This window comes from Aotus nancymaae, unplaced genomic scaffold (assembly GCF_030222135.1).
Source record: "Aotus nancymaae isolate 86718 unplaced genomic scaffold, 86718_ANA_hifiasm-v0.15.2.pri h1tg000022l_1, whole genome shotgun sequence".
Taxonomy (NCBI): domain Eukaryota; kingdom Metazoa; phylum Chordata; class Mammalia; order Primates; family Aotidae; genus Aotus; species Aotus nancymaae.
The window spans coordinates 34,798,676-34,811,799 of record NW_026988435.1 but is presented as its reverse complement, the minus strand read 5'-3'; the positions used below and the strand labels follow the sequence as shown (position 1 = coordinate 34,811,799).

Here is a 13,124-nt window from a genome sequence, read left to right as displayed (position 1 = left end):
GAACTCAGGAGACGGAGGTTGCAGTGAGCCAAGATCATGCCATTGCACTCCAGCCTGGGTGACAAGAGCAAAACCCTGTCTCAAAGAAAAAAAAAAAGAATACGTTTAATTTTTTTTTCTTGATCTCTCTTTACCTCTTTGCTCCTTGTTTATCCAGTTTCCAGGTCTTCTAGTTTTAAAATTTCCTTGACCTTTCATATCTTTTAACATTTATACTGCTTGGTCTTATAATCTAATTATTCATGCTGATGATAATATTCCCATAGATAGCTAAGCTTTTTTGCATGAGTTAAACCTTTTTTTTTTTTTTTTTTTTTAAATGAAGTTTTCCTCTTGTTGCCCAGGCTGGAGTGCAATGGCTCAATCTTGGCTTACTTTAACTTAACCTCTGTCTCCTGGGTTCAAGCAATTCTCCTGCCTCAGCCTCCCGAGTAGCTGGGATTACAGGCATGTGCCACCACGCCCGACTAATTTAGTAATTTTAGTAGAGATGGGGTTGGTCAGGCTGGTCTCAAACTCCTGACCTCACGTGATTCACCTGTCTTGGCCTCCCAAAGTGCTGGGATTACAGGCATGAGCCACCACACCTGGCTGAGTTACATCAGTGAATCCTATGTCAACATTGTGAGGTGGATTCATGATCTCCATTTTTTAGGTGAGGAAACAGTTACATAGCTTGTTGGCCTTGTGGTCACTCGGCCAGCTGGTGGCTGAGTTGTGATTGAATCTGGTTTGTTCTTAGCTACACACCATGGCATGCAGCGTTAGGCCCATATGGTCCTCACTCCTTCTGCGTCCTAAGTCCCTTTATGACAGGGATTGTATCTTTTTATTTTTGGTGTTTCTAAGGTCTCTAGTGTGGGGATGTCAGAGGCTGCTAACAAATTTGTTGAAGGTACTTGCTGATTTCTTTAAAAGAGATCATTGCTGCCTTGCAGTATCAGGGAAGGAATATCTAGTATGTGGAGAAGACTGTAGCAGTTAAGTTCTTACCTTCTAGAAGGGTCAGGTTTCTCTAGAAGGTTTTTTTTTTTTAAAGCAACAACGATTATTAGCAAGCATGAGATCCTGCAAAAAATGCATGCCAATGAGTACCACTTTAACATCCAAAGAAGAAAGGGATGGCTTGGGATCTGAACATAGAAAAACCCAATTGAGTTCCTGCATTTCCCCCTCCACTGCAGAACTCATCAGCCTCAGAGGCATTCACCTGGAGAACTAGCCTTTGTTCCACTGGTTTGAGCTAACTGGGAAGTAGGAGGTTTCCCAGCTTTGGAAGTTTTCAGGTTTTAGTCTTCTCAGAGCTAACAGAGGAGGGACCTAGATCCCAGCTACCTATATTGCTTCTTCTTTCATTGGCATTCTTGAACTTGGAAGTGGTGCATTGCTCTCAAGGTGGCTTCTGAGATAGCCAGGTGGTGAACTTGACATAGTGGCAGCCCATTCTTGAAAAGAATCGGAGAATGAATTACCCCAAAGGGTTGGATTCCTCGCTTCTCAGTGGACATGCCCACTCTTCTAGAGGCACTCTTGCATTTCTGTGAAGATTAAATCAGATCTCCTTTTACCAGCAAATGCAGCCCATCTCAGGCAGTTGTTTGTTGTAGTCCTGGGTTGCTCTGTAATGCATATGTAGACAAGCAGGAACCTGTCACTCCTCAGCAAGTCAAGACAGACAGCATGCCAGCCATCTGCATGCTTGTGCTTAACTTGGAGAGGGCTCATGCTTCATCGAGAAGATCCAGGCTGCCTCCTGTTCACTATAAGATTGGGCAGGGATTGGCAGGAGGGACAGTTACTCTTTTTCTTTTCTTTTTTTTGAGATAGAGTCTTGCTCTGTTGTCCAGGCTGGAGTGCAATGGCGCGATCTCCGCTCACCACAGTCTCCACCTCCTGGGTTCAAGTGATTCTCCTGCTTCAGCCTCCGGAGTAGTTGGGATTACAGGCATGCGCCACCATGGCCCAGCTCATTTTTTGTATTTTTAGTAGAGAAGGGGTTTCACCGTATTGGCCAGGCTGGTCTTGAACTCCTGACCTTGTGATATGCCCGCCTTGGCCTCCCAAAGTGCTGGGATTATAGGCGTGAGCCACCGCGCCCGGCCTACTCTATTTTTTTTTTTTTTTTTAAAGATGGAGTCTCACTCTTGCTAGGCTATATAGTGCAGTGGCACGATCTTGGCTCACTGCAACCTCTGACTCTCTGGTTCAAGCAATTCTCCTGCCTCAGCCCCCCGAGTAGCTGGGATTACAGGCATGCGCCACCACGCCCAGCTAATTTTTGTATTTTTAGTAGAAACAGAGTTTCATCATGTTGGCCAGGATGCGCTCGATCTCCTGACCTCATGATCCACCTGCCTCGGCCCCTCAAAGTGCTGGGATTACAGATGTGAGCGACCGTGGCCAGCCATTCTTCATCCTTTTGCAAATGACACCATATAAGCGTTAGAGATTGGCTTTGGAAAGTGAGTGGGCTGATCCCAACCCTTCCATTGGAATATTGGGGATACTTAGTCTATCAAATCATGCTTAGAGTTTTGGATGTGGAAGGGGCCATAGTTTGGCCCTCACATTTAAAAAAAAAAAAAGCAAATTAGCCTACTTACTTTAGGCTAGTAATGTCTCAAATGTTGGAGTTTCTCCTGGTCTTTCAACCTCTCCAGTCTTCTGAGGTCACACCTTACTGTGACGATAAAGAGGTATTGTGGGTCCTGACACCGTCAGCTTCTGTTTTCATGCAGGAACTACAGTGCTGGATCTCCACAGCCTGCCATCTTGGTTTTCTAAGAGAAGAAGCGAGTGTACTTTGGTGCGCTGACTGATTTGAGGTTCCCATTCCTTCCTTCCTGCCTGCCTGCCTGCCTCCCTCCCTCCCTCCCCTTCGCCCTGCCCTGCCCTGCCCTTTTTTGTTTTGTTTTGTGTTTTGAGACACAGTTCATTCTGTTGCCCAGGCTGGAGTGCAGTGGCACAATCTTGGCTCACTGCAACCTCCACCTCCCGGGTTCAAGTGATTCTCGTGCCTCAGCCTCCTCAGTAGCTGGGACTACAGACACGCATCACCACACCCAGCTAAGTTTTATATTTTTAGTAGAGACGGGATTTCGCCTTGTTGGCCAGGCTGGTCTTGAACTCCTGACCTCAAGCAACCCACTTGCTCAGCCTCCCAAAGTGCTGGGATTACAGGCATGAGCCCACCACACCAGACCTTCTTCACCATTTTCCTCAGGGAGACACAGTAGTGGATTACGGACAGTTTTGACCTTGGTACATTTAGCTACGTCACTGCAACATACATCCGAGCCCTCTCATTTGAGAACTGAGGAAATGTCAGCTGTCTGATGCCTTGGCCCAGATGAGTTTTTCCATGAGGTGGGTTGGGGCCAAGCTCTTCTTCTGTGTGCTCCCCAAACTGTATGTCTTCTCTGCTGGGTTTCCTCCTGGTCTGTACTGGCGTCGTCCTCAATACACTGAGGAAAGAGGTGGAAAGAGAGCCTTCAAGGAACTTGGGGTGGCCCTGGGGCGCAGGGAAGAGGAGCTGCCTAAGATTCAAATGATAGGGAAGGCAGAAGTCTGGAAGTGCTCACGCACGAGGACCCTTGGGACACCGGAGAGGAGACACATTTGCTTCAGGCTCGGCAGATCTTGTTTTCTCTTGAGTGGGGCTGCGATTTATCCCTTTAGAGAGACGTGGAGTTTGCTGCTTATTTGGAGCATGTGTTTACACTACCCAAACAACCCCAGGGAGAAGCATCTCAGCAACCCGACCACGGCCGGTCTTCCCTGGACACCATGAACCACACTGTCCAAAGCTTCTTCACTCCCGCCAGCACCGACTGTCCCCCGAACTATGAGATACTGAAGGAGGAACATGAGGTGGCTGCTGGGGGCACCCCACAACCCTGCAACCCCAACATCCACCGTGATCCACATCCGAAGTGAGACCTCCGTGCCCGACCATGTCGTCTGGTCCCTGTTCAGCACCCTCTTCATGAACTCCTGCTGCCTGGGCTTCATAGCGTTCACCTACTCCGTAACATTTAGGGACAGGAAGATGGTTGGCGACTTGACTGGGGCCCAGGCCTACGCCTCCACCGCCAAGTGCCTGAACATCTGGGCCCTGATTTTGGGTATCATCATGACCATTCTGCTGATCATCATCCCAATACTGATTCTGCAAGCCTATCAGTAGATCCAGAGGAATCATCCCGGCTAGGGGCTCTGCCCGTGACCTGTCTCCCACGTACTCCCGCTTCCATTCCTCGCCCTGCCCCCAGCTGTATCAGCCCTTTATCCTCACACTTTTCTACAATCACGTTCAATAAAGTGCACGTGTTCCTGGTTAGAAAAAAAAAAAAAAACCCAGAACAGACTTGGGGCAACCTGGTGGGGGGAGGCTAGGCCCTTCTTGTGTGAACACTGGGGAGCAGGGATGGTCTTTTTGGGTGAAAGCGGGGGTTGGGTATGTCCCACCTTTCAAAGCTAACTATTAGATTTTTCAGTGTAAAGCTTTCATTGCCTGCCTCCTTGCGTGCATGTGACCCAGACCTGACTGCTGCACTCAAAGTGAACCACACAGAGTAAGGCCTTTTTCAGTGTCCGGGAAGCAAGGCTGGTCTTGAACTCCTGGCCTCAAGCGATCTGCCTGTCTCGGCCTTCCAAGGTGCTGGTATTACAGGTGTGAGCCACTTCGCCTGGGGCTTATACTTTCCCTGCCTTTTTTTTCCTTGTGTCACCCAGGCTGGAGTGCAGTGGCATGATCTTGACTCACTGCATCCTCTACCAACCAGGTTCAAGAGATTCTCCTGCCTCAGCCTCCCGAGTAGCTGGGATTACAGGCATACATCACCATGCCTGGCTAATTTTGGTATTTTTAGTAGAGACACAGTTTCGCTATGTTGGCCAGGCTGGTCTTGAACTCCTGACCTCAGGTGATCCGCCTGCCTCAACCTCCCAAAGTGCTGGGATTACAGGTGTGAGCTGTCAATTTTGTAAATTAGTGCCCAGCCTAATTTTGGTGTTTTTAGTAGAGACTGGGTTTCACCGTGTTGGCCAGGCTGGTCTTGAACTCCTGACCTCAGGTGATCCGCCTGCTTCAGCCTCCCAAAGTGTTGGGATTACAGGCGTGAGCCACCACCACGCTTGGCCTTTTTTTTTTCCTTCCTATTTTTGAATTGGCCCCTGCCAAGTTAATTTCATCATCCTAACTCAAGTGAGAGGTTGGAATGTTGGGGTGCCTTGCTTGACTGATTGCCTTTCTTTAAACTTCCTTTGCTCTCCCTCTGATGAGATGCTCCTAAACAGAGAAATGGCAGGCAGCTAAAACTGGAGAGTACCGCCACCTGGATTAGCAATCCTTGAATCGTTAGGATCTGAGCGTAAAGGGAAACTATGAAATGCAGTAAAGGGTGCACTCCAGAGTGAACCAGGAAACTCAAGACGGATGATCTGGGCAAAAAACATCTTACAGCGCTTCCTGAGTGGAGCAGAAACGCCTCCCACCTGACCCATTATCCAGGCTTCATGATCTCCTTTTTTCTCTAGCTGAAATCCCATCCTTAGTTCCATTTTCCTCATGCTTGGTGCTGGTCCAGATCTGGGGGAGTGGGGTAGGGGGTGATGGGTGATGATGGTGGTTGTGGTAGTAATGGACATAGAAGTCAATCCTTTCTTAACATTCTTCCAGGCTGGGTGCCGTGGTTTACGCCTGTAATCCCAGCCACTTGGGAGGCTGAGGCGGGATAATTGCTTGAGCCCAGAAGACTGAGGCTGCCATGAGCCTAGATTGCCTCACTGCACTCCAGCCTGGGTGACAGAACGAGACCCTGTCTCCAAAGACACATAAATAAAAAACAAATAATAACATTGCTTCTTTCCTGGCAGTGCTTGTGGGCCCTAAAATGTCTTCTCTGGTCTTTTTCCCTTTACCTTTTTTTTTTTTTTTTTTTTTTTTAAGATATGTTACTTGGCAGACTGGTTTGGTAACCTTATTAGAACTGAAGCTATTGAGTCATTAATTCTGCCAGTTGAATTCCTTGACACTGGAATTTTTCCCCAGCTCTCAAAACAGCTAAGTGAAACCTCAGGGAGTGTAAGGAGGATGGACAAAGCAGTGCCTGCTCTTACTCTTACTCTGATTGAATTCCCAGGTGGCTGGGAATAGGGCATTCAGCCCTTTGGTCCCACGTTTCCATACAAATGGATTCTTTGTTATTAGTAAAAATCATTTCTTGGGGCTGGTGTGTTGGCTCCTGCCTGTAATCCCAGCACTTTGGGAGGCTGAGGCAGGCAGATCACCAGAGGTCAGGAGTTCGAGAACATGGTGAAACCCTGTCTCTACTAAAAATACAAAAATTAGCCGGATGTCATGGTGCACACCTGTAATCTCAGCTACTCTGGAGGCTGAGGCAGGAGAATCGCTTGAACCCTGGAGGTGGAGGTTGCTGTGAGCCAAGATCGCGCCACTGTACTCCAGCTTGGGAGACAGAGCGAGACCCTATCTCAAAAAAAAAAAAAACAAAACAAAACCCACTTCATGGATTTGGTGGGTTCCAGTGAGAATACCAGTCTTGTCTTGAGAGAATAACAGGTAGACAGGAAAGGCCAAAGAAAGTCGTTGTGCTTGAATCACTTCCACTGGGTGAATCAGGCTCAAAGGTCACTTGTTTTCCTTCTAACTGTGTAGATGCCTAGGAAAGTGATTTTCTGCTTTGCATTGACTTCCCCCCTCTCTTCTTCCCATCCTGATTGACCTGTGGTTTGCTGAGAGCCGATTATGGTAAAAAAAATAATAATAATACTAATCCAGCCTCCGGGTTCTTCACCATTGTAACTGAGCAGCAGTGCTAAGGGGCCTCTGGAAGGTGCGATGTACATGGGGTGTGAACCAGCCTCTCCAGTCATGGGATGTGTGGTCTCGACCTTCTGGACTGGATTTGAAGGTCCTTCTCTAGCTGTATCTTTATCCCTTGGGGGAATCATTAAACAACCCCAAATAGTGGCGGCCATTATGAGAGGGTCAGGGAGGAGGAGGGAGGATAAAAAAAAGAATCAACAAAACACCTCCATTTCTCTTTCTGTTGCAAGGGCTTATTAGCGAAGATAGCCTTTCCTGAAATCAGTTGTTAGTTACTTTTGTAAAAGTGTCCTGTTTTCTCAGGCAAGGCAAGAATTTCGTTTTTTCTTATAAGGGTGGTGGTAGAAGGGAGGAGGATGGGGCTGTTTCCTGGGACTGCCGTTATGACATAGCACAAGCTGGTAGCTTCCAACCACAGAAATGTATTCTCTCAACATTGTGGAGGCCAGAAGTCCAAAGTCACGATGTCCGCCAGGTAGCTTCATTCTGAGGGCTTCGTGGGAACGTCAGTTCCATGCCGCTCCCTCGTTTCTGCTGTTTTTTCTGCAAGCCTTGGAGTTCCTTGACTTGTAGGGCTGGCCTCCGTTTTGTGCCTCCATTGTCCCTGTGTGTGTCTGTCTTTTCTTTTTCTCCTAAGGGCACTAACCATACTGGATTACAAGACTGCTGTGCCCCAGGATGATGGCTCCTCTTTTTTTTTTTGAAATGGAGTTTAGCTCTTGTTGCCCAGGCTGGAGTGCAGTGGCACGATCTCCATTCACTGCAACCTCCACCTCCCGGGTTCAAGTGATTCTCCTGCCTTGGCCTCCCAAGTAGCTGGGATTATAGGCATGTGCCACCATGCCCGGCTAATTTTATATTTTTAGTGGAGATGGGGTTTCTCCATGTTGGTCAGGCTGGTCTTGAACTCCTGACCTCAGGTGATCCCCCCCGCATTGGCCTCCCAAAGTGCTGGGATTACAGGTGTGAGCCACCGCGCCTGGCTGATCTCCCTTTAACTTGATCACATCTGCAGTGACCTTATTTCCAAATAAGATCACGTTCCAAGGTACTGGGAATGTAAGGTAAGGACTTCAACTTATCTTTCTGGGAGACCCAATTAAACCCATAACTGAGGACTTATGTGGTTGCTTGGCCTGATGTCAGCTGTCAAAGGGGAAGAGCCTCCTTGGCCAAGGGTCTACTACATGGCAGATGCTGTGTCAGACACTTGTGGCTTCACCTTTCTGAAGGTTGCTGTTCTTTCCAGGGAAAACTGAGTTTCAGGAGTGAAGTAGGTGGCCCAATTACATGCCACCTGTCAGTGAAGAGCTGGGCCCGAATCCAGCTGTCGGATGGTGAGCTGGCCTTTCCAAGGGTATACTCTTCCTCCTTTGCTGCCACCCCTCTTTGTATTTATTTATTTATTCAATTTTTTTTTTTTTGAGATAGAATCTTGCTCTGTCACCCAGGCTGGAGTGCAGTGGTGTGATCTCAGCTCACTGCAACCTCCGCCTCCCCAATCCAAGCAATTCTCCTGCCTCAGCCTCCTGAGTAGCTGGGATTATAGGCATGCGACACCACACCTAGCTAATTTTTGTATTTTTAGTAGAGATGGGGTTTCACCATGTTGGCCAGGCTGGTCTTGAACGCCTGACCTCGCAATCTGTCCACCTTGGCCTCCCAAAGTGCTGAAATTACAGGCGTGAGCCACTGTGCGGGGCCATATATTTGTTAAACTATGTCACCTGCATGTGAATGTACCTCCTTCCTAGCACCCCAGGGAGATGGGGCGAGGACATTCTCTGTCCGTTACGATTGGTGTTTGTATCCCTCCACTGGCCTGGGAGCTCCTCAGCTGTGTCTTTCCAGGGCTTTGCTCACTGATTGACAGAGCCAATGCTCAAGGTATCTTTGCGAAATAAATAGATCCCATCATCTTACAGTTCTGGGGGAAAAAGACCCTCTTTTCTTTTGTTTCTTTCTTTTTTCTTTTCTTGAGATGGAGTCTTGCTCTGTAGCCCAGGCTGGAGTACAGTGGCACAATCTCAGCTCACTGCAACCTCCCCTCCTGGGTTCAAGCCATTCTCCTCTCTCAGACTCCCAAGTAGCTAGGGTCACAGGTGCACACCACCAGACCCAACTAATGTTTTTATTTTTAGTAGAGACGGGGTTTCACCATGTTGACCAGGCTGTTCTTGAACTCCTGACCTCAGGTGATCCACCTCAGCCTCCCAAAGTGCTGGGATTACAGGCGTGAGCCACCACGCCCAGCCAGGACCCTCTTTTCTCATCCCATGTCTTGACTTCTCCCTAGTCCCACATCCTTTTTCAAATACCAGTATCAATCACATTTCAGGCTCTACAGTTCCTGTGGTACAAACATATACAGGTGTGCCCAACAAAATCCTCCCCCAAAACACTGGAGGCTGAGTCATGGAGCTGGGATCTTGGCTCCGAGAGCAGCTGTGGGTTTCCTCAAGGGAGAGTAGGGTGCTGCGGGGTCCCTCGCCTGGTGTTCTGACAACTGGAAAGCCAGATGGGCTCACCATCTTCTCAATCTGGCTTCTGCAGACAGTAGTATCTTCCTGTCTTTCTGTGGTTGTCTGAGAGCTTGCTCAAGTCCCATAAAGTTTAACGTGGCGAGTCTAGGCTGGTGAGAAGGCTCATTTCTCCATTCAGAATTGCTCGCTGCTGGAATCATCTGTGATCATCTTGGAAAGCTCTTGTATAGATTCAAGGCTCTCTTTCCTTCCGTGACACACCACAAATGGCTTGTTGGCTGTTATCTCGAAGGAGGGAGGCTGCTCCTGAAGTGCGCTGGATGCTGTTTATGTTTGGGTTTGTCCTTCCGAGGAACGGAATAGCCTCCTTAGGGCTTAGCAGGTTGTGACAGTCCGATGGAGGACAGATGTGCCAGTGTGTCATGTGATTCAATCACAGAACCAGCAATATCAGCTTGGGGGAACAGGGCGAGGGGGAATTGTGGCTTGTAAGTCAATCACATAATTTATTTTATGGGACAGTTCTGTCCAATTTAGGCTGAAACTTGATAGAACATGTTTTTCCAAGCCCCCAGCTTTGCTTGCCTGGAATGAGCCGTTTCTAAACAGGCAGCTCTCCAAGCACAGTGGCTCGTGAGGTCACATCTGAGCAGCACCCTGCCAAGTATCTGTTAGCTGATTTCTTACCTGTCTCTGGCCTACGCCCCTCCAAACCAAATAGTCCAACTGCAAATAGTGCGTCTGCTTGCACTGTTGTTTTATTATTTTCCTTGGACATATTTTTTTCCTTCTATTTTTTTTAAAGACGGAGTCTCGCTCTGTTGCCAGGCTGGAGTGTAGTGGCGTGATCTTGGCTCACTGCAGCCTCTGCCTCCTGGGCTCAAGTGATTCTCCTGCCTCAGCCTCCCAAGTAGCTGGGACTACAGGGTCACACCACCATGCCCGACTAATTTTTAGTAGAGACGGGATTTCACCATGTTGGTCAGGATGGTCTCTATCTCTTGACCTCGTGATCCGCCTGCCCCGGCCTCCCAGAGTGATTATAGGTGTGAGCCACCACGCCTGGCTAAACATATTTTCAAAGCAATTTTATTTCCTTTATTTATATTTTGAATACACAATATGTTCACATGGTTCAAAATTCAAAATATACAAAAGTAAATAGTGAAAAGTCTCCATTCTACTCCATCCCCAACTACCCTGCTCCCCTCTACAAAGAGGTAACTAATCGTACCAGTCTCTTACCTGCCATTACGGGCATGTTATATCCAAATAAGTACTTATCAGTACCTTTTCCTTTCCACTTCTGAAATGAATGGTAATATTCCCACATCTCATTCTGCATTTTTTACTTTGCATATTTTAAAGCTCTTATCAGTATATAACTTCCTTACTCTTGTAACTGTTTGCTTCGATATTATTTCAGACTTACAGAAAAGTAGCAATACTAATATAAAAAACTTGCAGCTGGGCATGGTGGCTCAAGAAAAAAAAGATAGCTTACTATAGCTTTATAACTTCATAGACTTTGATTTTTAATCAACTTGACTCTCTAGTAACCCTGTTTAAAACATAAGCACAATGTACAGCTGTATAAAAGATATTCTCCCTTTATTTTTTTTTTGAGATGGAATCTTGCTGTCTCCCAGGCTGGAGTGCAGTGGTGCAATCTTGGCTCACTTAAACCTTTGTCTCCTGGGTTCCAGCCATTCTCTGACCTCAGCCCTCTGAGTAGCTGAGACTACAGGTGTATGCCACCACACTTGGCTAATTTTTGTATTTTTGGTAGAGACGGGGTTTCACCATGTTGGTCATGTTGGTCTTGACCTCCTAACCTCAAGCGATCCACCCACCTTGGACTCCCAAAGTGTTGGGATTACAGGCATGAACCACCGTGCCCCATCAGTATTATCCTTCTTTATATCCTTTTTCTGTATACTTTTTTCTATTTTAAAACATTAAAATTTTTTTTTAAACTTTTTAAACTTTTAGTTAAAAACCAATATACGGACATATTCATTGGCCTAGGCCCACATAGGAGCCAGGCCAGCAGTGTCACTGTCTTCTACCTCCACATCTGGTCCTTTGGGAAGGTCTTCAGGGGCAGTGAGGGCTCCATTGTAATCTTGTTTTTTTTTTTTCTTCGAGACGGAGCTTTGTTCTGTCGCCCAGGCTGGAGTGCAGTGGCGCGATCTCGGCTCACCGCAACCTCCCCCTCCCGGGTTCAAGTGATTCTCCTGCCTCTGCTTCCCAAGTGGCTGGGATTACAGGCATACACCACCACGCCCGGCTAAATTTGTATTTTTAGTAGAGACAGGGTTTCTTCATGTTGGTCAGGCTGGTCTTGAACTCCTAACCCCAGGTGATCCGTCTGCCTTGGCCTCCCAAAGTGCTGGGATTACAGGTGTGAACCACCACGCCTGGCCTCCATTGTAATCTTATAAGACCACTGTCACAGACTGAAATGTCATTGTGCACTGCATGAATGTATTGCTGTGGTTTCAACCCTCCAAAACTCAGGTGCTGGCAATGTGATGTATTGGGAGGTGGGGCCTTTAAGAGGTGATCAGCCATGAAGGCTCCTCCGCTGTGAATGGCATGAAAAGGCTCTTAAAAAGGAGACTTCATGCAGCATGTGGCGCTCTTGCCCTTCCTCCTTCTGCCAGGTGAGGACACAGCGCTGCTCCTCTCTGGAGGATGCCACATCAGGGTGCCATCCTGGAGGCAGAGAGCAGTGCACCCCAGACAACTGAACCTGCTGGTGCCTTGATCTTGGACTTCCCAGGCTCTGGAACTGTGAGAAAATAAATTTCTGTTCTGTACCAATTACCTAGTCTCAGGTACTTTGATGTAGCTGCACACATGATTGAATCATATCCACATTACCCAAGTTCACCAGCTGTTTGCATTTTGTCCCATTTGCTATCTAATTCTCTCTCTGTGTATATGAATATGCACCCACTCGCTTTTATGCCTAACACATTCATCCTCATACACATTTAGATATGCACACTTACATACACACTGTTTTTCCCTGACCTATCTTAGAGTACTTCAGCAGCATCACGTCCCTTTACTGCCTAAGTACTACAGTGTGGTGTCCTGAAGAATGAGGACATCTTTGCACGTGCTCAGAGAACCTTGCATTGTATTGCACTTTTCTGCAGGTGTTGCTTTGTGTTGGTTATGTGGGTATACATTTTTGTTAATTTGTAGGGACTCTTCTTTTTTTTTTTTTTCTTTTTTGAGATGGAGTCTCGCTCTGTTGCCAGGCTGGAGTGCAGTGGCGTGATCTCAGCTCACTGCAACCTCTGTCTCCTGGGTCCTGGTTCAAGTGATTCTCCTGCCTCAGCCTTCAGAGTAGCAGGGATTACAGGCATGCACTACCATGGCCAGCTAATTTTTGTATTTTTAGTAGAGATGGGGTTTCACCATGTTGGCCAAGCTGGTCTTGAACTCCTGACCTTGTGATCCACCCGCCCCAGCCTCCCAAACTGTTGGGATTATAGGCGTGAGCCACCACGCCCAGCCTTTCTTTTGAGACAGAGTCTCGCTCTGTTGCCAGGCTGGAGTGTGGTGGCAAGATCTCAGCCCACTGCAACCTCCACCTACTGGATTCAAGCAGTTCTCCTGCCTTGGCCTCCCAGGTAGCTGGGACTACAGGTGTGTGCCACCACATCCAGCTAATTTTTGTATTTTTAGTAGAGACAGGGTTTTACCATGTTGGCCAGGAGGGTCTCAATCTCTTGACCTTGTGATCTGCCTGCCTCAGCTTCCCAAAGTGCTGGGAT

General features: G+C 47.6%; 1 protein-coding gene and 1 pseudogene across 1 annotated transcript in view; both read left to right on the top strand.

Moving 5' to 3' along the window:
* The window catches only part of TIAM1 (TIAM Rac1 associated GEF 1), a 448,148-nt gene that overhangs the window by 51,614 nt on the left and 383,410 nt on the right, over positions 1 to 13,124 (top strand). The gene's annotated exons all lie outside the window — the stretch shown is intronic.
* On the top strand, positions 3,391 to 4,305 carry LOC105713061 (interferon-induced transmembrane protein 3-like; annotated as a pseudogene).